This window comes from Somniosus microcephalus, chromosome 8 (genome assembly GCF_052327205.1).
Source record: "Somniosus microcephalus isolate GS21.2 chromosome 8, FLI_Smic_1.0, whole genome shotgun sequence".
Lineage (NCBI taxonomy): Eukaryota > Metazoa > Chordata > Chondrichthyes > Squaliformes > Somniosidae > Somniosus > Somniosus microcephalus.
The window spans coordinates 194,327,375-194,353,697 of record NC_140994.1 but is presented as its reverse complement, the minus strand read 5'-3'; the positions used below and the strand labels follow the sequence as shown (position 1 = coordinate 194,353,697).

The 26,323-nt window shown below is 45.2% G+C and overlaps 1 protein-coding gene across 4 annotated transcripts in view; it reads right to left on the bottom strand.

Moving 5' to 3' along the window:
* LOC147113997 (receptor expression-enhancing protein 2-like) overlaps nucleotides 1–26,323 on the bottom strand; it is a 185,954-nt gene that overhangs the window by 79,070 nt on the left and 80,561 nt on the right. Inside the window, exon 1 of one of the 4 annotated variants that reach the window (XM_085995471.1) lies at nucleotides 13,524–13,618. The exons of the other annotated variants lie outside the window; for them this stretch is intronic. The gene's annotated coding sequence lies outside the window, so the exon portion shown is untranslated. Of the gene's footprint in view, nucleotides 1–13,523; nucleotides 13,619–26,323 lie in introns of those variants that run through there. 4 annotated transcript variants of the gene reach the window in all.

Genomic DNA, 26,323 nt, shown 5'->3' with positions numbered 1-26,323 from the left:
GAAATAGAGGATCACCAGACTATCTGGGTTACACTCAAGATAGACGGAGTCCAAGTGGAAATGGAATTGGACACAGGGTCAGCTCTAACAGTCATAAATCAAAGAGACTACAAGCGGTTATTTTCACACATACCCTTGAAAGCTACAGAGATTGTCTTGAAGACGTATACGGGGCAAAAAGTCTACCCCAAAGGAAAAATAAGGGTGAAAGTGACATATAAAGGTCAGGAAATACCTAAAATGGATATATATGTATTGCCAAATGGAGGACCACCACTGCTAGGACGTGAGTGGATCCGGAAGATACATTTAGATTGGCATTCCATACAGGCACTGAAGGTGGAGGCCAAAAAGGATGACGACGTCACACCTGGACGACTGTCAAAAATGCTAACTGACGCAAAAGAAGTGTTCCAGGAGGGACTAGGAACACTAAAAGGAATAACAGCAACAATTAAAATAGAGGATAATGCAAGCCCAAAGTTTCTGAAGGCCAGATCAGTGCCTTATGCGATCAGACCAGCGGTTGAAGCAGAGCTGGAAGGGTTGGAACGTTCAGGAGTACTGTCCAAAGTGGACTGGAGCTAGTGGGCTACACCCATCATCCCTGTAATGAAGAGGTCATTGAGTAATACACCTGGGGAACCAAAGAAGGTCCGCATCTGTGGGGATTTTAAGGTGACAGTGAACCCAGTCCTTCACACGGTGCAATATCCGCTTCCACGAATTGAGGATATTTTCGCCTCGCTATCTGGTGGTAAACGCTTCACCAAAATTGATCTAGCCCAGGCGTACTTGCAAATGGAGGTAGAAGAAGCTTCGAAACATTACCTTACGATCAACACCCATAAAGGTCTCTATCAATACAACCGGCTGGTGTTTGGAGTAGCCTCGGCTCCGGCTATCTGGCAAAGGGCGATGGATCAGGTCCTGCAAGGGATTCCAGGGACCCAGTGTTATTTGGACGACATCTTGGTCACGGGTGAAAATGACGGTGATCACCTCGCTAACTTGGAGAAGGTGCTCGCCAGATTAAAGGAATATGGGCTACGAGCTAATCGCCACAAGTGCGAGTTTTTCCAGAAACAGATCTCGTATTGTGGCCACGTCATCGATGAAGAGGGGTTACATAAGTCCCCTGACAAGATTGAGGCAGTAGTCAAGGCTCCAGCACCGGAAAATGTGTCACAACTGAGGTCGTTCCTCGGGCTGGTAAACTATTACCACAAGTTCTTACCAAATTTGTCTACGGTACTACACCCGCTGAACACCCTACTGCAAACAGGGGTACCATGGAAGTGGGATGACGAACGTAGACGAGCTTTCCAGAAGTGTAAAGAATTGATCACATCAAAAGAGGTGTTGGCCCATTTCAACCCAGCACTGCCAATTCGTTTGGCATGTGATGCATCACCCTACGGCATTGGAGCGGTGCTGTCGCACAAATTCCCAGACGGGTTGGAGAGGCCAGTGGCCTTTGCGTCTCGGTCACTAACCTCAGCCGAGCGCAACTACGCCCAGATTGACAGGGAGGCCCTCAGCCTAGTATGGGGAGTAAAAAAATTCAACCATTATCTGCATGGGCAGAAGTTCACCTTGCTGACTGACCACCAACCACTTGTCTCCATCTTTAATCCTAAGAAGGGCGTGCCAGTAATGACTGCACAGCGGTTACAAAGATGGTCCCTGTTTCTAGGGGCGAATCAATATGAAATAGAATATAAAGGCACGAAACAGCATGGGAACGCTGATGGGCTATCGCACCTGCCGCTGCCTACGGTGGAGGAAGCACCAGCAGTGGACACTATTGAGATATTTTATTCGTCGATAATTGAACGATTGCCAGTAACAAACGCGGATATAGAGAAGGCGACCCGCAATGATCCGACGCTGTCACGGGTATATGAATTGACGGTGAGGGGATGGCCAACACATGGCGATTCACGATAGCAAAATACTGCAGATGTTGGAAATCCGAAATAACAACAGAAAATGCTGGAAAAACTCAGCAAGTCAGGCAACATCCGTGGAGAGAAATTTGAGTTGACGTTTCGGGTTTGACCCTTCTTCAAAACTGGAGAGAAAAGGAACTAGATCGAAGGCAGGGCTGCGATCGGACAAAAGAATAAAAGAACCAAAAGCAGTAAAAGAGATTAGAAGCTAGACGAGATGGTAATAGGCTGTGATTAGGCGACTCACTGTTGCCAGCATTCTCATCCAGAAGAGAACAGCTGTCAGTATGCCAGGGGCCAGTGATGTGTGGATCCAGAGTGGTGATTCCACCCAAGTTAAGGGAGAGTGCGCTAAAGGAGCTACATGAAGGTCATCTGGGGGGAGTGAAAATGAAAAGCCTTGCTAGGGCTTATGTGTGGTGGCCGGGAATCGATCAACAAATCGAAGACCTAACTAAGAGCTGCTTAGGATGCCAGAAGGTCCAAAATGCACCACCACATGCCCCTCTACACCCATGGGAGTGGCCCTCCTCTCCATGGCAACGGGTGCACATTGATTTCGCTGGTCCATTCATGGACTCAATGTTCTTAATAGCAGTGGATGCTCATTCAAAGTAGCCTGAGGTGATAAAGATGTCTTCAACCACTACAGAGAAAACAATTGCAGTCCTACGGACCATATTTGCCAGAAACGGTTTGCCAGAGCAGATCTGCTCTGATAATGGACCACAGTTTGTGTCCGACAAGTTCCAAAAATTCATGAAAAGGAATGGGGTAAGGCATTACACATCCGCCCCGTGTCATCCAGCCACCAATGGATTGGCTGAGAGGTTCGTACAAACCTTTAAGAAGGCGATAAAGGCCATGTGCGACGAGGAAATTCCACTACAGCATAAGGTGGACAATTTCTTATTAGCCTACCGAAACGCGACACATGCAGTTGCCAACCAGACCCCGGCCATGATGTTCTTTAACCGAAGGTTGAGATCTCGTCTGGACTTGCTCAGACCAAATGTGCGAAGAAATGTTGAGGACAAACAATTCCAGCACATCAACGAGAAGCCGACAAGGAGCTTCAATGTAGGGCAACCAGTCTTGGCCCGTGACTATCGAACTGAGAAGTGGCAACCCGGAACGATATGTACAAGGCAGGGGCCATTAATGTACACAGTGGACGTCGGGGAGAACATTGTGAGACGCCACGTCGATCAGATCTTAGCGTCACAGGAAGGCGTCAACCCCATGTCTCGAGTACCTGGGGATGAACCCGACACACCGGTAGCATCTACTTCAGACCCAGTAGCAGTGGAACCCGACGAACTACCCGATGAAAAGGGGTCAGAATCGCCTCTGCACCAAGAACAAGAACCTCCGGAAAGGCGCTATCCCGAAAGGGTCAAGAAGCCGCCCCAAAGACTGAATCTATAAATGGACTTTTGTTATTAAATGTACATGTAAAAATGTAATTGTTATTTGAATATTAAGGGGGTATTATTAATCTAAAAAGGGAGGAATTGTAGTGTATGTGCTTGAAGTCAGAACTACTTTTTACAGCTCCTGTATACTGTAGTACCGGCAGTAACCACACCGGTATATAAGCTGTGCGCATGCCTCTGTACCCCAGTCTAGAGATGACCCTCCTCCAGTAAAGACCTGTTGTTTGTTTATGTACAGCATCCGTGTAATTATTTATCCACTGAACCACGGATCTAACAGATAGGCAGGAAAAGACCAGCTGGTCCATCTAGCCTTCCCCACCTGCCATCTTGTCCTGGTACCCAGTTATATCTAAAAGTATTGTGGCAGGTTTACTTCCACTCCATTAATTATCTTGAGGGCCATTCAGGCTGTTAATTGTGAAATTTGAAAACAAGTAATTGAAGGATCTTGTATTCTTAGTCGTTGCACTGTAACCAGAATGTACTCTACTTACCCTTAGAATCTTCAATCCAGTTCTTAACTAAATATTCATTCAACTAACTTATAAAAAGGAGCTAACTGACAGAGAATTAAGATCTTTATTCAACACATCGAATGGTCTGTAAAAAAAATGTATTCTAATATGTAATGTTGCTTGAGGCTTGCCACTTTTGCACTCGTGCCCTCCACTGCTGCAACTTTTATATAACAGTTCGGTGTTGTTTGGGTTAATATTGTGCTATCTTCAAGTGTTGTTGCATAAACACATTATGAGAGACTGGTGTGGTGCAACACAATAACGATCACAAAATAGGATATGCTGATTAATACAGAGGAAGGCGTTGTGGATGACTTAAATTGAAGGGGGAAAATACTAATCTGAAGTAATGGTGGGTTTGTGTTGGAGAGAGAGGAAATTACATTGCCAAGGAGATCTTATGGCGGCGAGCAGCTGAAAATGTTCTCGAACTATTAATAGCATGAATTCCATTCAACATTACAAGACACTGACCCACCTTGAACAAATTGGTTAAGAGATAAACTAATCCAAGAATCTTGTCTGGAAATAATGGAGACAAATAAAAATGAAATTGTGTGGTGCAAGTATCTGCAAAGCAAGGAGCAAGGGAGGATATTTAGGCTGTGGAAGTCCTTATGGCTTCAGTCTTTGGTGCATTACTTTCTGGTGCTGTTTGCTGCTGCTGCATTTTTACATTACAAGACTCCTTTTGCAGAAGCTTTGCGCCACAGCACTGTTAGGACAGCAGCTGCTTCATTAGCCATAACCAAAGTGCTCAGTGTTAGAGTGTCCAATGGAATTCCTGTGGCAGTGATAGATTCGGAGAAGAAAGGAGATCAGATAGAGGGAAGTTACAACTGCACTTCAGGCATCTGGTGCCGACTCGACCTTGTCCCAAGAGCAAGTATTCAGACCAAAGCACTCTGACTTGGGAATGTCAGAGGAGATCTGCCTTCACCATTCACACAAGAACATAAGAATTAGGAGCAGGAGTAGGCCATACGGCCCCTCGAGTCTGCTCTGCCATTCAATAAGATCATGGCTGCTCTTCGACCTCATCTTTGCTTTCCCGTCCGATCTCCATATCCCTTGATTCCCTTAGAGTCCAAAAATCTATCTTCTCAGCCTTGAATATACACAATGACTCAGCATCAACAGCCCTCTGGGGCAGAGAATTCCAAAGATTCACAACCCTCCGAGTGAAGAAATTCCTCCTCATCTCAGTCTTAAATGGCCTACCCCTTATCCTGAGACTATGGCCCCTAGTTCTAGACACTCCAGCCAGGAGAAACAACCTCTCAGCATCTACCCTGTCAATTCCCCTTAGAATCTTGTATGTTTCAATGCGATCACCACTCATTCTTCTAAACTCCAGAGAGTATAGGCCCAATCGACTCAATCTCTCCTCATAGGACAACCCTCTCATCCCAGGAGCCAATCTAGTGAACCTTCGTTGCACCACCTCTAAGGCAAGTACATCCTTCCTTAGATATGTAGACCAAAACTGTGCACAGTACTCCAGGTGTGGTCTCACCAAGGCCTTGTACAACTGTAGCAAGACTTCCTTACTCTTGTACTCCAACTCTCTAGCAATAAAGGCCAACATGCCATTTGCCTTCCTAATTGCTTGCTGTACCTGTATGTTAACTGTGTGTTGCTCGTACGAAGACACCTAAATCACAACACCAATATTTAATAGTTTCTCACTATTTAAAAAATATTCTGTTTTCCTATTCTTCCTACCAAAGTGAATAACCTCACACTTTCCCACATGAAACTCCATCTGCCACTTTATTGCCCATTCATTTAACCTGTCTATATCACTTTGCAGGCTGTGTCCTCCTCATATCTTATTTTTCCACCTAGTCTTGTATCATCAGCAAACTTGGATACATTACACTCACTTCCTTCATCTAAGTCATTAATATAGATTGTAAATAGCTGAGGCCCCAGCACTGATCCTTGCGGCACCCCACTAGTTATAGCCTCCCAACCCAAAAATGACCCGTTATCCCTACTCTCTGTTTTCTGTCCAATTCTAACCAATCCTCTATCCATGCTAATACATTACCCCCAACCACATGAGCCCTTATCTTGCATAACAACCTTTTATGCGGCACCTTATCAAATGCCTTTTGGAAATCCAAATATACTACATCCACTGGTTCCCCTTTATCTACCCTAGTTACCACAGTATTACATTTTTATACAACCATATCCTTCTAAAGCCACCTTATGTGACAATTATTGCATTCACCAGTCTTCAGTCCACTGATGAATACAACTGAAAGAAGCCTTGTTTTCCAAGGGAAACACTTATCACTTTCCCCATGGAAAGAAGGCAACAGCACAAGATGGGAAAAGCAGGTGTCCTGCTTTCCAAAATGCTGGGCCTCCATGATGGCACATGTGCAGCCATCAAGCCTCCTATGCATAGGAAAGGTATTCATTCCATAAATCTACAAGTGGTGTTGGACCACAGCAACACAATAACATGATATCCTGGCAGCAGCCACACTACCTTCATGTTGTGACAGTCAATTGTGCCACTACAATTTGAAGGTGTAGACAGACTGGATACCTCATTATTAGGGGCCCAGGGAAATTCAGTGCAGCCCTGGCGAGTGATAATATCATCAAGAAATGCCTGAATAGAGGTGGAACACGAATCACTACAACAAATTCTGCGGGAACAGTGGCGGGCAAAATACGGCCCACCGGCCCTCCAATGGATTCAATCCTGCCCGCCAAGGCCTGGCTTCGAGACCGAACATTCGCCACAACTAACCCCTAGCCTGACCCCCGCCCCCAAGTAACGTCAGGAGGCGGGTCATTGTTTCCGAGGCAGCAGGGGAGTCATAACCAAAAACAGAGGTGGGCAAATCGAATCTGTTGTTTGCTGCATCAATGTGTCATTATCACACCTGAAACCTTAGTTTCTGCTCCGTCACTGCAACGTGAGAGCGGAGTTACTCATGGTTTGTGGGTTCAGCTTCCATAATTTTGTGCAAACTTTCCAGATAGATGCACGATAACATAAATACTTTGAATATATAAAATAACGCCATTTGCAACATGACTCGGAATTGACACAATCGAATCGACTGGAAAACTGTTTACTTAGAACTTTTTAAAAACTTGCAGCGAGTTTTTAGTCTCAGCACATCTCTGGAGGAATTTTAGTGACCAATTTAAAATTAGTCCTGGGCTTGATTTCATTCCAGTGAGTTATAAAATGTTATTTTTGTTCATTGGTGCAATTGGGTGAAAGGTGTTGTCTGAATTCGTGGGGGGTACCGCTAGTCTCCCCACGTAACTCTGGCACAGACCCAGTTACATTGGGTCCCTGCCATTTATAGGAGTTTCCTCAGTAAAGAGCAGGGGAGCTTCGAGCCAAGTGGTGGAAAAAATACTGCCTGTGGGCAATATCCAGCCTGGCAGTTCATTCTATCTGGCTCGCTAGACAGGACAGAAATAGAACAGGAGCTGCACATTAGTCTGAGTCAAGTCATGGCTGTTCATCTCAATGACTCTTTTACCGAAGAGACCAGCGCTGCGTCTTTCCTCTCCTGGTACCCATAGTACGACAGCTGGGGGGGGCGGGGGGTTCTCATCGCCGTCTTAGACATGGGAGTGGATCCCGGAGCACAAGGACTCTCCAGGTAATGGCACGCGATTGTAGTTCAGGCCTTGCGAAGCCTCAGCACACTAAAAAGAAAACACCTCTCGCGTCGGAGGCCCCGCAGAATCGAGCCACTCTGCCAAACAGCCACGTAGACTTTCAGTACAACATATAATCGATCGAGCAATCACTTCAATCATTTAGTAACAGAAGATTTTACTATTTGATACTACATTTTGTGTATTTAAGGTAGTATTTGACTACTATGTTAAATTATTGGGAGGGTAGAAGTGGGAGTGATGATCAACACTATGAGTTGGCCAATTTCAAATTTACCAATTTAACACTTTGCTCTCACCAACGTGCATGGCCCCTTTAAATTTGTTGCGTGGTATCTCTTCCAGCGGCAGGAGCTGGTGAGCGGTCTGCATGGGATCTCGCAATTGGTGTGCAACCGCGAAGCTTAGGGGGAACATTGGTGTGCGGTTCTCAACAGCTCACCAAAACTTGTTAAGTGTCCCTCCAGCCCAAATAATTGCCCACCCTTGTGCTGGAACATACAGGGGTGTGGAGGGAGAGATTCCGATGTTTGGACAGACTGGGGGAACTACTGCTCTATAGCTCTGACTAGATGTAACTAAATAATCTGCACCTGCCGTGTTTTGATATCCATGCAGTAGAATGACCAGGAAGATCAGCCAGAACTGTTGGCAGAACAGAAGGAGGAAGAGAAAGTGGAGGATGAAGAGGAAAGAGGAAGAAAAGGAAATAGCTGCAGGCAACTTGTAGCCAGGTTGATTGGTGCATCAATCATTGACTGACAGGACTTTTGCTTAAACCTGAAAATACCATCCTGGTCTTCTTCATATACTGGCCCAGTGAAAAACATGCTCTGCTTAATCATCACTGCCTCTACTACCACTCCTGCCTCTACCCCACCACTGGCTACATTAATATGTCCTTTCTGACAAGAAATCTACACACTATATTGCAAAGAAGTGTATATTTTATTGTTGTTTACTACCCAATCTTGTGCACCATCTCAGTGGAAGAAGCTCACAACTTGCTGCTCTGCAGTGGGAGCCCCAGCTGGGCACTGCACCTCATCTGCAGTGTCATCAGATCATCCCACAAGTACAGTCGGCCCCTTGCACTGGCTCCTGCCCTTTACGTTCTACTTCTTCGGTCCTCAGAGTTGGGTGGATGTGGCATCACCGAGAGATACATGCCTCATCCATGCCTGCATTGGTCATGTCCTAGCTGCTAGGTGTCCTGTGCGGATGACCAGGAATCTAAGAACAGACCTGTGGCTACCACTTAGCAGTGTGAAGCCCTCCATCAGGGTTCTCTCAAGCTGATCTACTTGCCTCCCTAAAACTAGAAGAAAGCCTCTTGCAAATTGGAGTTCCGGGTCTCAACAGCCGTGGTGACAGCATTCGTATAAAATTGACATTTCTGAGCTTTGGAACCCTGTCCTCGGGACCTGCAAATTTTCATGGACTTGCCACTCATTCTAGTGTGGACTTCAGGTTTCCCAATCCATCTTGCATGACTACACTGATGTCCGACCAGCACTTCTGAACAATCTCCGACATACTATGCAGGGAGCTCTGATGATCCTCAAAGAACTGGCGGAAGTGGTTCTCATCATTGAAGGGCTCCCATAAGGATTCTCTCAAGCTGAACTACTTGCCTCCATAAAAAAGCAAGAATTGGTGAGCCCTTCAGAAAAACATTTGGCCCTCTGTCCACCTTGTTGCTGCTCTTCTGTTGCCACCTAAACTTGCTACTCCTCACTTTTGCTGTGGGCTTCACTGGGTGCTTCATCCTGATCCTCTCTTTCCGATTCTCCTCTAGGTGGATGTAACGGAGTTGGTGCCTACACGGTCAGGAGTGCGTGATGGACGCTTGGGAGATGGCCAGCTTCCTGCTCATCTCCAGTGACAGGTATGTTATCTTGGAGGGGGTGGGAGTGGTGAGGGATTGTTGCCCAAGAAGGAGAAAAGGAACACGGTTAACAGGATGTGGTACATACGGTACCAAGCCCAATACATTGAGTGCCATGTTGCTGCTGGATAGATGTGCCTGTGTGTTACTGAGTGAGTAAACCTGAAGGGAAAGCAATTAAGAAGGAATTGAAGAAAGCACTTGCTTTGTTGAGTTGTACCAAGCTCTGCCTGGCCCACATACTCAATTGCCTCTACTCCCACGGTTTGAAGGACTGTCTTCTCATGACCACCACTAGTAAACATAGAAACATAGAAGATAGGAGCAGGAGTAGGCCATTCGGCCCCTCGAGCCTGCTCCGCCATTCAATGCGATCATGGCTGATTATCCAAACTCAGTACCCTGTCCCTGCTTTCTCCCCATACCCCTTGATCCCTTTAGCCGTAAGAAATATATCCGACTCCTTCTTGAATATATTTAATGAATTGGCCTCTACTGCCTTCTGTGGTAGAGAATTCCACAGGTTCACCACTCTCTGGGTGAAGAAATTCCTCCTCATTTCTGTCCTAAATGGCTTACCCCTTATCCTTAGACTGTGACCCCTGGTTCTGGACTCCCCGACCATTGGGAACATCTTTCCTGCATCTAGTCTGTCCAGTCCTGTCAGAATTTTATAAGTTTCAATGAGATCCCCTCTCATTCTTCTAAACTCCAGCGAGTATAAGCCCAATCGACCAATCTCTCTTCATACGTCATTCCTGTCATCCCAGGTATCAGTCTGGTGAATCTTCGCAGAACTCCTTCCATGGCAAGAACATCCTTCCTCAGATAAGGTGACCAAAACTGCACACAATACTCAAGGTGTGGTCTCACCAAGACCCTGTACAACTGCAGCAAGACATCCTTGTTCCTGTACTCAAACCCTCTCGCTACCAAGGCCAACATACCATTTGCCTTCTTAACCGCCTGCTGCACCTGCATGCTTACCTTCAGCGACTGGTGCAAAAGGACACCCAGGTCTCGTTGCACTTCCCCTTCTCCCAATCTATTGCCATTCAGATAATAATCTGCCTTCCTGTTTTTGCCACCAAAGTGGATAACCTCGCATTTATCCACGTTATATTGCATCTGCCATGCTTCTGCCCAATCACCCAACCTGTCCAAATCATCCTGGAGTTTCTCGGCATCCTCCTCACAGCACACACGCCCACCCAGCTTTGGGTCGTTTGCAAATTTGGAGATATTACATCTAGTTCCCTCGTCTAAATCATTAATATATATTGTGAATAGCTGGGGTCCAAGGACCGATCCCTGCGGTACCCCACTAGTCACTGCCTGCCACTCGGAAAAAGACCCGTTTATTCCAACTCTTTGCTTTCTGCCTGCCAACCAGTTCTCTATCCAAGTCAGTACCTTACCCCCAATCCCATGTGCCTTAACTCTGCATGCTAATCTCTTATGCGGGACCTTATCAAAAGCCTTCTGAAAGTCCAAATACACCACATCCACTGGTTCTCCCTTATCTATTTTGCCAGTTACATCCTCAAAAAATTCAGGTTTCTCTGTGATTGTGAGCAGTTTTCTCCTTTAAAAACCAACAGAACGTTATGCTTTCAGTATTTGGAAGCAAGATTGCCATGCCAATGTCCAGTCTACACCCAGCTTGTGTGAATGGGTGATGACTGCTGATCAATAATCCACTACCCAACATAGTTTATCATCTCTTGCTGTCGATTACCTATCGATTCTCAATGCAGCTAGCCAGCTACCATCAATTTTACTCATCATACCTTCTCCAAAAGCATCAGACTTCACACTTTACCGGATAGCTTTCATCCTAGGTCCAGTTACCTCTTAAAGGAATTCCAATAGCTTCATGAGAAGCCCATACAGATTACTTCACATCTTCTGTGCTCTCAATATAGCCTTCCACCGTGCTTCCTGTTGTGGGTGATCAGGGGCATTTGTAGTTTGCAATTAAAGAAAGACTCTGGCAATATTATTTGGGTAAGGAGTATAACAGGATTGACTATCTCCTGATTAGCTGCATTAAGTACAACTCTTGGACTTTGTGACTACAGTCTACTCTTGATAATTTGAAGTTGTTTTTGAAATATTCAATATTATGCAATGTAAAGAACAATGTAAAATGTGAACTTAATGCTAAAAATAATTTGAATTATGATTTAATTTTAATTAAGAGCAGCAAGCTGTATTGTTTCTTCCCCCAATGCTCACACTATGGCTGGAATTTTAAATCAGGAGGTGGATTGGGAGCGGGATGCTCGGAAGCGGTCAGGAAACCAGAGAGAACGAGTTTCCCACAGGCCCTGCTGAATTTAACAGCAGGTCCTGATTTGCATTTGAAACCTCTGTTTCCCAGCTGTAGCCAGCCAGATGGAAAAGCTGGCTGGCTGTGGGTGGGTAGGCCTGTGGCACTAGGCCACAGAAAAGGAGGGAGTAATTGAGTGGGGGTCAGAGGGTGGTCTGGGGCTGGATTCGAGCATCTGGGAGGGGGTTGGGTGGAAGGCAGAGAGGAAGGAGTTGGGGAGGGAGAGGCAGAGAAGGTGATTGGTGGGGAAAGGCAGAGAGGGAGGAGTTGGGGAGGGAGAGGCAGAGAAGGTGATCAGTGGGGAAAGGCAGAGAGGGAGGAGTTGGGGATGGAGAGGCAGAGAAGGTGATTGGTGGGGAAAGGCAGAGAGGGAGGAGTTGGGGATGGAGAGGCAGAGAGGGAGAGCCAGAGAAGCTGATCGGTGGGGGAAGGCAGAGAACCATCGGCGGGCCTGGGGGTGATCGGGGGGGAGGCGGATAGGGAGGAAGACTTCCCTGCCTAACCCATCCCCCATGATCGGAGACCCCCCCACGAGGCCTCCGATTTCAAGGCACTCACCTCCTGGATCCAGCAGTCCTCGTCTTCCGTTAACTGTTGGATTTCCCCCTGCTAAACTCGACGAGCCAGTTAAATTTAAAATGCGGCTTCATTATAATATTTAAATGGGCGACCTGTCTCCGTCCCACCTCCGTTTAAACCAGAAGTGGGCGGATTGGAGGTAGGATTCAGATTTTTAACACTTTAACTTCCCACCTGACCACAACCCACCTGTTTTTTTTAGGGCTAAAGTCCACCCCCCCCACCATGTATGTTTTCAAGTGCCTATTATGGGATACTTCAGCTACCCCAAAGGGCTCACTGGGTAAATGCAATGCCAGGTTATGGGTACTGAGCCATACTGATCAGGAAGTATCCAGGTCTGAACAGCAGGTCTGTGTCGAATTAGTCAATTTTAACTGCGTCAGTCCTAAATTTGAACCTCAGTATTCCCTCACTATGTCGGGGGGAAATAACTGGTACCTGCTCCTGATCATATCCAATGATTCCTGCTGGAAAGTGAAACTGTATATGTCAGCCCATGTCTGATTTGGCTGGGCTGTAACATTCCCCCGTGATCAAATAGCCTGCCGACACTCGCTATCTGGAAAACAACAGCCACTTGATAAGGCTCTGGATGGCTGCCAACACCTTTTGAACTTCACCCAACCCTTGGTCTCTGCCTTCAAGACAGTACTTATACCTATTGGGTTTTACAGCCCAATCAGAATCTATAGGCAGATGTAACTGTGAACCTTGAAAGATATAGAACAGTTTAAATGACATCAGATTACTTCCTCTCCCCATTATGTCTGGAACAGCCTTTTACTAACAGCTGCATTTGTGGTTTCTCTGTACACTAACATTTGGGAATTAATTTAAGAGAACAGTATTTTGCTCAGTTTCACATCACCTAATTAATTGTATGACCCCATTATGGAGGAAATGGAAGCATCACAAAATAGTTCTGAAGAACAGAGCTTCCTTTGACCTTCCTGCACAAGAACATTTTTGCACGCATTGAAAGAAAGCCCGAGAGTGCTCAAAGACAAGCTTGTAAATAATATAAAAGAATATAAAGTAAAGCAAATAGGCATTAACTAACAGACTGAGATTGTAAATTCTACCATACCAGCCCTGAAAAAGCAACTACAATCTCACAATCTGCTCCTACAAAAACAATCACAGACTTACACTCTATCCCTGGAAATGTAGCTGCAGTCTCAGTGTTCCTGGAAACACGGCTACAGTCGAAGTGACCCCAGAAACACAGCTACAATCTCGCAGTGTCCCCGGAATCACATCTACAGTCTCGCAGTATGTCCCTGGAATCACAGCGACAGCCTCGTAGTGTGTCCCATCTAATGAAATACTGGGTTTAGTGGCAAGAGGTACAGAATGTAAAAATGAAGGTGCAGTGATGAATCCATATAAAACCTTAGTAAGACCACAGTTCAGCACTGCAAGAGTTCAAAAATTGGAGCTGTTTCCATTATACTAGAGGAGATTATGGGGTGATTTGATAGATGTGTTTCAAATTATGAAGGCATGAGACAGTGTATATAGTAACAGATCTTTTCTAGTGATTGCAGATATCTAGAACCAGGGGACATAGATAGAATTGTAAACGAAAGAGAATTAGGACAGAGAGGAGGAGAATTAAAAAAATTTTTAACAGAGGGTTGTGAGACTGTGAAATACACTACTGAAATTAATGATTAAAACACGCATATGTGCAAATATATACATTGTAAAGCAAAATAATTATTTAGCTGGTTTACCAGGGAAAGTTAAAAAGAAAAATCATCTTTTCCACAAACTCCTTTGAAATTTCAATTCAGCGAGAGCGGCGAGAGGATAAAGAGCGGCCCGAGAGCGGACCTGAATTAAAGCAGCGAGAGCGGCGAGAGGATAAAGAGCGGCCCGAGAGCGGACCTGAATTAAAGCAGTGAGAGCGGCGAGAGGATAAAGAGCGGCCCGAGAGCGGACCTGAATTAAAGCAGCGAGAGCGGCGAGAGGATAAAGAGCGGCCCAAGAGCAGACCTGAATTAAAGCAGCGGCAGTGCGAGGCTGCGATTCAAAAACAACAACAAAAAAAATCAGAGTGAAGTCACAGGAGAGCAGGTAGGTGATTGGTTGGTGAGTATTACAGCTCTTTTTTGCTCTAAGTTAGGGTTAAATTAAGAGCTGAGAAACTGTAACTTGCTAGGACTTATTAAATTAATAATGTAAACTAGATAAAATAATCAAACAATAAACCTAAAATATCGATTGAATAAAAGCTTTAACTAATTAATTAATAAGTAAAACAAGGTTAGAGATGGTAGGGCAGGTGGTGTGTCGTAACTGCAGCATGTGGGAGTTTGTGGAGAGCATCGCGATCCCGAGCAACCACATCTGCAGTAAATGTCTGCAACTCGAGGAACTTTGGCTCAGAGTTGTTGAGCTGGAGTCCGAGCTGCAGATATTGCGATGCACCAGGGAGGGGGAGAGTTACCTGGACACTTTGTTCCAGGAGGCAGTCACACCCTTTAGGTTAAGTAGTACTTTAGAGTCAGTCAGTGGTCAGGGACAGGAGGGTGTGACTGCAAGTCAGGAAGGTATGGGGACCCAGGACGTAGCGATGGAGGAGCCTCAGCCCTTGACCTTGTCCAACAGGTACGAGGTACTTGCTACCTGTATGGATGAGGAAAAGGACTGCAGGGAGGATGGGCAAACTGACCACTGGATTGCTCTACAGAGAGCTGGCACAGACTCGATGAGCCGAATGGCCTCCTGTGCTATGACTATGTAGGAACCAACGACATAGGTAGAACTAAGAATGAGGTTCTGCTGAGGGAGTTTGAGGAGTTAGGGTCTAAATTAATAAGCAGAACCACAAGGGTAATAATCTCTGGATTACTACCTGAGCCGCGTGCAAACTGGCATAGAGTCAAGCAGATCAGAGAGTTAAATGCGTGGGAAGAAGGGGTTTCGATTCATGAGAAACTGGCACCAGTACTGGGGAAAGAGGGAGTTGTTCCGTCGGGACGGGCTCCAACATCCTGGCGAATTGAATAACTAGGGCTGTAGATAGGGCTTTAAACTAAAAAAAAGGGGGGGGTCAGGTGAGGGGAAATTTAGAAATCTAAAGGGAAAGGTCAAGGCAATAGAGCAGTGTAGTGATTTGGGTAAAAATAAGCAGAGTGTGACAGGAAGGGACAGAGAGTTTAACGGTAACAGTGCAGCAGAGAATAAGGTCAAAGCAGGGAATAATGGTAAAAAATTGAAATTAAAGACTCTTTATCTGCATGCACAAAGCATTCGTAACAATAGAGATGAACTAGTGGCACAAATAGAGATAAATGGGTTTGATCTTATAGCCATTACAGAGGCATGGTTGCAAGGTGACCAAGGTTGGGAACTAAATGTTCCAGGGTACTTGATGTTTCAAAAAGACAGTCAGAATGGAAAAGGAGGTAGCCCTGTTAATAAAGGATGACATAAGGACAGTAGAGAAAGGATCACGACTCGAAAGATCAGGAAGTAGAATCAGTATGGGTGGAGATAAGAAATAACAAGGGGCAGAAAAGACTGGTGGGAGTAGTATATAGGCTCCCTAACAGTAGCTATACCGTTGGACAGAATATTAATCAAGAAATAGTAGGAGCTTGTAACAAAGGTAATGCAATCATCTTGGGGGACTTTAATCTTCATATAGACTGGACAAATCAAATTGGCAAAGGTAGTCTGGAGGACAAGTTCATGGAATGCATTTGGGACAGTTTCCTGGAAGAATACGTCATGGAACCAACCAGGGAACAGGCAATTTTAGATCTTGCATTGTGTAATGAGACAGAGTTAATTAGCAATCTCATAGTAAAGGATCCTTTGGGGCACAGTGATCATAATAATATGATAGAATTTCACCTTAATTTTGAGAGTGACTTGCCTAAGCCCGAAACTAGTGTCTTAAACTTAAATAAAGCCAATTACATAGATATGAGGGGCGAGTTGGCTAAGGTAGATTGGAAAAATAGATTAAAAGGTATGGCAGTAGAGAAGCAGTGGCTAGCATTTAAAGAAATATTTCATAATTCTCAACAAAAATACATTCCATTGAGAAACATAAACTCCACGAGAAAAGTGGCTAACTAAAGTTAAGGATAGCATTAGATTTGAAAGAAGCAGCTTATAATGTTGCAAGGAATAGTAGTAAGCCTGAGGATTGGGAGAGTTTCAGAAACCAGCAAAGGATGAGCAAAAAATTGATAAAAGGGAAAAAATAGAATGAGAGAAAACTAGCAAAAAATATAAAAGCAGATTATAAGAGCTTCTACAAGTATGTAAAAAGGAAGAGAGTAGCAAAATTAACCTTGGTCCCTTAGAGGCTGAGACAGGAGAAATTATTATGGGGAATAAAGAAATGGCAGAAACGTTAAACAAATATTTTGTATCTGTCTTCACAGTAGAAAACACAAAAAGCATACCAGAAATGGTGGGGAACTAAGGGTCTAATGAGGGTGAGGAACTAATGTAATTAATAAGTAGAGAAAAAGTAGTAGAGAAACTAATCAGACTAAAAGCCAAAAAAGCCCCTGGCCCTGATGGCCTACATTCTAGGGTTCTAAAAGAGGTGGCTGCAGAAATAGTGGATGCATTGGTTGTGATCTTCCAAAATTCCCTAGATTCTAGAACTGTCCCAACGGATTGCAAGGTAGCAAATGTAACACCGCTATTCAAGAAAGGAGGGAGAGAGAAAACAGGGAACTACAGGCCAGTTAGCCTGACATCAGTAGTAGGGAAAATGCTGGAATCCATTGTTAAGGAAGTGGTACCAGGGCACTTAGAAAATCATAACATGATTAGGCAGAGTCAACGTGGTTTTATGAAAGGGAAATCGTGTTTGGCAAATTTATTCGAGTTTTTTTGAGGATGTAACTAGCAGGGTAGGTAAAGGGGAACCCGTGGATGTAGTATATTTGGATTTCCAAAAGGCATTCGATAAGGTGCCACATAAAAGGTTATTACACAAGATAAGGGCTCATGGGGTTGTGGGTAATATAGTAGCATGTATAGAGGATTAGTTAACGGACGGAAAACAGAGAGTAGGGATTAATGGGTTGGCCAGAACATTACATAACATAAGAAGCAGGAGTAGGCCATACGGCCCCTCGGGCCTGCTCCGCCATTCAATAGGATCATGGCTGATCCGAACCTAGACTCACGTCCACTTCCCTGCCTGCTGCCCGTAACCCCTAATTCCCTTATCAGCTAGGAAACTGTCTATCTCCGTTTAAAATTTATTTAGTGTCGTAGCTTCCACAGCTCTCCGAAGTAGCAAATTCCATAGATTTACTACCCTCTGAGTGAAGAAGTTTCTCCTCATCTCAGTTTTGAAAGGGCAGCCCCTTATTCTAAGAACCGGCGCGAGCACTGAGGCCCGACCAGTTCCAGGGAGCAGTGAGGCGAGGAGGAGCCCGGTATAAAAACCGGCGCGAGCACCGAAGCCTGACCAGTCCAGGGAGCAGTGAGGCGAGGAGGAGCCCGGTATAAAAACCGGCGCGAGCACCGAGGCCCAACCAGTTCCAGGGAGCAGTGAGGCGAGGAGGAGCCCGGTATAAAAACTGGCGCAAGCACAGAGGCCCGACCAGTTCCAGTGAGCAGTGAGGCATACCAACTCAGCAGCGGGGAGAGAGGTAAAAAGTAATCAGAGTGTGACGTCACCAGGGAGCAGGTAAGTGATTGGTTGGTGAGTTGGTGAGTATTTCTCTTTTTTAAACTTTAACTCTGTGGTTTATAGTTGCTACGGTCTTTTCTGGTGTAGCGGGGACTGTTGGTAAACCATACAAGCGCCTTAGAGTTTATCTTTAATTGGTGATAGTGAATTAATTTAAAATAATTATAGGGTAAGTCATGTCAGGGCAGCCCAGCCCCGTGTTATGCTCCTCTTGCTCTATGTGGGAATTCAGGGACGCTGCCTGTGTCCCTGACGACTATGTGTGCCAGAAATGCATCCAGCTGCAGCTACTAGCAGACCGCATTGCAGCGCTGGAGCTGCGGATGGATGGGCTTTGGAGCATTCACGATGCTGAGAGGGTCGTGGATAACACGTTTAGTGAGTTGGTCACACCGCAGGTAAGGGCTGCACAGGCAGAAAGGAAATGGGTGACCATCAGGCAGAGCAGTAGAGGCAGGCAGGTAGTGCAGGAGACCCCTGTGGCCATTCCCCTCTCAAACAGGTATACCGATTTGGATACTTTTGAGGGGGATGACTTACCAGAGGAAGGCAGCAGCAGCCAACTTCCTGGCACCAGGGGTGCTTCTGCTGCTCAGGAAGGGAGGAAAAAGAGTGGGAGAGCAATAGTGGTAGGGGATTCTATCGTAAGGGGTACAGATAGGCGTTTCTGTGGCCGTAGACGTGACTCCAGGATGGTTTGTTGCCTCCCTGGTGCCAGGGTCAAGGATGTCACTGAACGGCTTCAGGGCATTCTGAAGGGGGAGGGTGAACAGTCAGAGGTCGTGGTTCACATTGGGACCAATGACATGGGTAGGAAGAGGGATGAGGTCCTGCAGCAAGAATTTAGGGAGCTAGGTAGCAGATTAAAGAGCAGGACCTCAAAGGTTGTAATCTCTGGATTACTCCCGGTGCCACGTGCTAGTGAGTATAGGAATAGGAGGATAGAGCAGATGAATGCGTGGCTAAAGAGTTGGTGCAGGAGGGAGGGCTTTAGTTTCCTGGATCACTGGGCCTGCTTCTGGGGAAGGTGGGACTTGTACAAGTCGGACGGGTTGCACCTGAACCAGAACGGGACAAATATCCTTGCGGGGAGGTTTGCTAGCACTGTTCGGGGGGGTTTAAACTAAAATGGCAGGGGGTTGGGAACCTGAGCAGGGAGACAGAGGAAAGGGAAACAGGGATAAAAGCAAAAGATAGGAAGGAGAAAAACAAAAGTGGCAGTCAGAGAAATCAACGGTTTAAATCAAACGTGGCCACAGTAAATAATAATTCTAATAGGTCTAAGAGCATTAAAAAAACAATAAGCCTGAAGGCTTTGTGTCTTAATGCGAGGAGCATTTGTAATAAGGTGGACGAATTAGCTGCGCAAATAGAGGTAAACGAATATGATTTGGTTGGGATTACGGAAACGTGGCTCAAGGATGGCCAAGACTGGGAACTCAACATCCAGGGGTATTTGATATTCAGGAAAGATAGGCAAAAAGGAAAGGGAGGTGGGGTAGCATTACTGGTTAAAGAAGGGATTAATACAATTGTAATGAAGGATATTAGCTCTGATGATGTGGAATCTGTATGGGTAGAATTGAGAAATACTAAGGGGAAAAAAACATTAGTGGGAGTGGTATATAGACCTCCCAACAGTAAGGCGGAGGTTGGGGATGGCATGAAAAGGGAAATTAAAGAAGCGTGCAATAAGGGCACAGTAGTCATCATGGGTGACTTTAATCTACATATAGATTGGGCGAACCAAATTAGTAACAATACTGTGGAGGAGGAATTCCTGGAGTGTTTACGGGTCGGTTTCCTGGACCAATATGTCGAGGAACCAACCAGAGATCAGGCCATCTTAGACTGGGTATTATGTAACGAGAAAGGATTAATTAGCAATCTTGTTGTACGAGGCCCCTTGGGTCGGAGCAATCATAGTATGATTGAATTCTTCATTAAGATGGAGAATGAAGTAGTCGACTCAGAGACTAGGGTCCTGAATTTAAATAAAGGAAACTACGATGGTCTGAGGAGCGAGTTGGGTAGGATTGATTGGGGAATGGCACTCAAAGGGTTGACGGTGGATAGGCAATGGCAAACATTCAAAGACCGAATGGATGAGCTACAGAATTTGTTCATCCCAGTTTGGCATAAAAATAAAACAAAAAAGGTGACTCAACCGTGGCTAACAAGGGAAATTAGGGATAGCATGAGAGCCACGGAGACGACATATAAATTGGCCAGAAAAAGCAATAATCCTGAGGATTGGGAGCAGTTTAGGATTCAACAAAGGAGGACAAAGGGATTAATTAAGAAAGGGAAAATAGAATATGAGAGTAAGCTTGCAGGGAACATAAAAACTGACTGTAAAAGCTTTTATAGATATGTGAAGAGAAAAAGATTGGTGAAGTCAAGCGTAGGTCCCTTGCAGTCAGAATCAGGGGAATTTATAATGGGAAACAAAGAAATGGCAGTCCAACTAAATTCATACTTTGGTTCTGTCTTCACAAAGGAGGACACAAATAACCTCCCAGAGATGCCGGGGAACATAGGGTCTGATGAAAGGGTGGAACTGAAAGAAATCAGTATTTGTAGGGAAATGGTGTTAGGAAAATTGATGGGACAGAAGGCCGATAAATCCCCAGGGCCTGATAATCTACATCCCAGGGTACTTAAGGAAGTGGCCCTAGAAATAGTAGATGCATTGCTGGTCATCTTCCAGAACTCGATAGACTCTGGAACAGTACCCATGGATTGGAGGGTAGCTAATGTTACCCCACTATTCAAAAAAGGTGGTAGAGAAAAAGCAGGGAATTATAGACCGGTAAGCCTGACATCGGTAGTGGGGAAAATGCTAGAGTCTATTATAAAAGATGTAATAGTAGAGCACTTGGAAAGCAGTGACAGGATCGGACAAAGTCAACATGGATTTACAAAAGGTAAATCATGCTTGACTAATCTACTGGAATTTTTTGAGGATGTAACTGGTAAAATAGATAAAGGAGAACCAGTGGATGTGGTGTATTTGGACTTTCAGAAGGCTTTCGATAAGGTCCCACATAAGAGATTAGCGTGCAAAATTAAGGCACATGGGATTGGGGGCAAGATATTGACTTGTATAGAGAACTGGTTGGCGGACAGAAAGCAAAGAGTTGGAATAAACGGGTCGTTTTCCGAGTGGCAGGCAGTGACTAGTGGGATACCGCAAGGATCGGTCCTAGGATCCCAGCTGTTCACAATATATATTAATGGTCTGGACGAGGGAATTGGATGTAATATCTCCAAATTTGCAGACGACACAAAGCTGGGTGGGAGGGTAAGCTGTGAGGAGGATGTCGTGAAACTCCAGTACGATTTGGACAGGTTGGGTGATTGGACAGAAACATGGCAAATGCACTATAATGTGGATAAATGTGAGGTTATCCACTTTGGTGGCAAAAACAGGAAGGCAGATTATTATTTGAGTGGCAATAGATTGGGAGAAGGGGAAGTGCAAAGAGACCTGGGTGTTCTTGTGCACCAGTCGCTGAAGGTAAGCATGCAGGTGCAGCAGGCGGTTGAGAAGGCAAATGGTATGTTGGCCTTCGTAGCAAGAGGGTTTGAGTACAGGAACAAGGATGTCTTGCTGCAGTTGTACAGGGCCTTGGTGAGACCGCACCTTGAGTATTGTGTGCAGTTTTGGTCGCCTTACCCGAGGAAGGATGTTCTTGCCATGGAAGGAGTGCAGCGAAGATTCACCAGGCTGATACCTGGGATGGCAGGAATGACGATTGAGGAGAGATTGTGTCGATTGGGCTTATACTCACTGGAGTTTAGAAGATTGAGAGGGGATCTCATCGAAACCTATAAAATTCTGTCAGGCCTGGACAGACTAGATGCAGGAAGGATGTTTCTGATGGCCGGGGAGTCCAGAACCAGGGGTCATAGTCTAAGGATAAGGGGTAAGCCATTTAGGACTGAAATGAGGGAGGAATTTCTTCACCCAGAGAGTGGTGAACCTGTGGAATTCTCTGCCACAGAGGGCGGTGGAGGCCAGTTCATTAAATATATTCAAGAAAGAGTTGGATATATTTCTTAAGGCTAAAGGGATCAAGGGATATGGGGAGAAGGCAGGGACAGGGTACTGAATTTGGATGATCAGCCATGATCTCATTGAATGGCGGAGCAGGCTTGAAGGGCCGAATGGCCTACTCCTGCTCCTATCTTCTATGTTTCTATGCCCCCTAATTCTAGTCTCACCCATCAGTGGAAACATCCTCACCGCATCCACCCGATCAAGCCCCCTCACAATCTTAGATGTTTCTGAATTCCAATGAGTAGAGGCCCAACCTACTCAACCTTTCCTCATAAGTCAACCCCCTCATCTCCGGAATCAACCAAGTGAACCTTCTCTGAACTGCCTCGAGAGCAAGTATATCTTTTCTTAAATATGGAAACCAAAACTGCACGCAATATTCCAGGTGTGGCCTCACCAGTACCCTGTATAACTGCAGCAAGACTTCCCTGCTTTTATACTCCATCCCCCTTGCAATAAAAGCCAAGATTCCATTGGCCTTCCTGATCACCTGCTGTACCTGCATACTAATCTTGTGTGTTTCATGCACCAGGACCCCCAGATCCCTTTGTACTGGAGCACTTTGCAGTTTCTCTCCATTTAGATAATAACTTGCTCTTTGATTTTTTCTGCCAAAGTGCATAACCTCACACTTTCCAACATTATATTCCATCTGCCAAATTTCTGCCCACTCACTTAGCCTATGTCCTTTTGCAGGTTTTTTATGTCCTCCTCACTTACTGCTTTCCCTCCCACCTTTGTATCGTCGGCAAACTTGGATACGTTGCACTCGGTCCCTTCCTCCAAATCATTAATATAGATTGTAAAGAGTTGGGATCACAGTACTGACCCCTGCGGAACACCACTAGTCACGGATTGCCAACCCGAGAATGAACCGTTTAACCCAACTCTCTGTTTTCTGTTAGATAGCCAATATTCCACCCATGCCAGTATATTACCCCCAATCCCATGATTTTTTATCTTGTGCAGTAATCTTTTGTGTGGCACCTTGTCAAATGCCTTTTGGAAGTCCAAATACACCACATCCACTGGTTCCCCTTTATCCACCCTGTTTGTTACGTCCTCAAAGAATTCGAGCAAATTTGTCAAACATGTCTTCCCCTTCATAAAACCATGTTGACTCTGTCCGATTAAATTATGCTTATCCAAATGCCCTGTTGCTGCTTCCTTAATGATGGACTCCAACATTTTACCAACCACAGATGTTAGGCTAACTAGTCTATAGTTTCCAGCCTTTTGTCTACTTCCCTTTTTAAATAAGGGCGTTACATATAGCGGTTTTCCAATCTGCTGGGACCTTTCCTGAATCAAGGGAGTTTTGGAAAATTACCACTAATGCATCCACAATCCCTACCGCTACTTCTCTCAAGACCCTAGGATGTAAGCCATCAGGTCCAGGGGATTTATCTGCTTTTAGTCCCATTATCTTACCGAGTACCACCTCCTTAGTGATTTTAATCGTGTTTAACTCCTCCCCCCCTATAGCCCCCTGCTTGTCCAGTGTTGGGATATTTTTAGTGTCCTCTACTGTAAAGACTGATAGAAAATATTTGTTCAGCATTTTTGCCATCTCCATGTTCCCCACCACTAATTTCCCGGTCTCGTCCTCTACGGGACCAACATTCACTTTAGCCACCCTTTTTCTTTTTATACAACTGTAGAAACTCTTGCTATCTGTTTTTATATTTTTTGCTAGTTTACTTTCATAATCTATCTTCCCTTTCTTAATTAATCTTTTAGTTATTCTTTGCTGGCTTTTAAATGCTTCCCAATCTTCTATCCTCCCACTAGATTTGGCTACTTTATATGCCCTTGTTTTCAGTCGGATACTATCCTTTATTACTTTACTTAGCCACGGATGGCTGTCTTTTCTTTTACGCCCCTTTTTCCTCAGTGGAATATATTTTTCTTGAAAGTTGTGAAATATCTCCTTGAATGTACACCACTGCTCATGTACTGTCTTACACTTTAATCTATTTTCCCAGTCCACTTTAGTCAACTCTGCTCTCATACCTTCATAGTCTCCTTTATTTAAGCTTAGTACGCTGGTTTGAGATCCAACTCTCTCACCCTCCAACTGAATTTGGAATTCAACCATGTTATGGTCACTCATTCCAAGGGGATCCTTTACTAGGACATTTTTTATTAATCCTGTCTCATTACACAGGACCAGATCTAAGATTGCCTGCCCCCTAGTTGGTTCAGTAACATACTGCTCAAGGAACCCGTCCCTAATGCTCTCTATGAACTCTTCCTCAAGGCTGCCCTGCCCAATTTGATTTGTCCAGTCAATATGAAAGTTAAAATCCCCCATGATTATAGCTGTTCCCTTATTACAAGCCCCAACTATTTCCTGATTTATACTCCGACCAACAGAGTTGCAACTGTTAGGAAGCCTATAGACTACGCCCACTAGTGACTTTTTCCCCTTATTATTCCTTATCTCCACCCAAACTGTTTCACTATCCTGATCCTTTGACCCAATATCATTTCTCACTATTGCAGTGATTCCATCCTTTATTAACATAGCCACCCCACCTCCCTTTTCTTTCTGTCTGGCCTTCCTAATTGTCAAATACCCCTGGATATCTAGTTCCCAGTCATGGTCACCTTGCAGCCATGTTTCTGTAATGGCCACCAGATCATACCCATGTTTAGTTATTTGTACCGTCAACTCGTCTATTTTGTTACGAATGCTGCGTGCATTCAGATAAAGTACTTTTAAATATGTTTTGTGACAATTTATTCCTGCTTTTACCCCCTTTACTACTTTATCATTATTCATTCTGTCCCTTCCTGACATGCTCTGGTTTTTAATTCCCCCACTGCTACCTTGCTCTATTGCCTTCTCCACTGACATTTTTATTTTTTGCTCTCTTGAAACCTCCCCCCCACTAATTAGTTTAAAGCCCTCTCTACAGCCCTAGTTATTCGATTCGCCAGGATTCTAGTCCCAGCACTGGCCAAGTGAAGCCCGTCCCAACGGAACAGCTCTCTCCTGTCCCAGTACTGGTGCTAGTGTCCCAAGAAGCAAAACCCATTTCTCCCACACCAGTCTTTGAGCCACGCATTTAAGTCTCTGATTTTATTTACCCTAGCCAAATTTGCTCGTGGCTCAGGTAATAATCCAAAGATTATTACCCTAGAGGTTCTGTTTTTTAATTTGGCCCCTAGCTGCTCATACTCCCTCAGCAGAACCTCTTTCCTTGTCCTATCTATGTCGCTGGTACCAACATGGACCACGACAACTGGATCCTACCCCTCCAAGTTTCTCTCCAGCCCAGAGGAGATGTCCTTAACCCTGGCATCGGGCAGGCAACACAGCCTTCGGGACTCTTGCTCTTGGTTGCAAAGAACCCTATCTATCCCCCTAATGATACTATCCCCTACCACTACAACATTTCTTTTTACTCCCCCCCCCACTTGAATGGCCCCCTGTTCCACGGTGCTGTGGCCAGGTTGCTCATCCTCCCCGCAGTCCCCGTCCCCACAGGGAGTAAGAGCCTCGAACCTGTTGGACAAGAGCAAGGGCTGCGGCTTCTCCAACACTACCTCCTGGATCCCCGTACCTGCCTCACTCATAGTCACACACTGCTGTCCCTGACCACGGACTACATCTGAATTAGTTAATCTAATTGGTGTGGCTACTTCCTGGAACACCGAGTCCAGGTAACTCTCCCCCTCCCTGATGTGTCGCAGTGTTTGACGCTCGGACTCCAGCTCATCAACACAGAGCCGGAATTCCTCGAGCAGCCAACACTTACTGCAAATGTAATCACCGTTAACATCAATGGTGTCCACCAGCTCCCACATATTGCAGCAGAAACACATCACCTGCTCTCCCATTCTATGTAATTAATTAAATTTATTATTTTTAAATGATATATTTAAAGCCCTGGTTTATAAACAGTCCCCGCTACACCACAGAGACTTTAGAAAGTATAAACCAGAGTTAAGGTTTAAAAAGAGAGAAATACTCACCAACCAATCAATTACCTGCTTTCTGGTGACGTTGTAGCGGTTCGTGTAGATCGCCACGAAATAAGAGAGTTTGACTTCGACGAACTATAAATAAGTTGTTTATTTGGAACAGGCTAATTACAGCAGGTAAGATGGCTGACTGTAGGAGCACCGTGGTGTAGATCTTGTCCCAGCGGGGACTCCATGAGGACTGAGTTCGCAGTCCTGTGGGGAGCGTGATGACGTCATCGC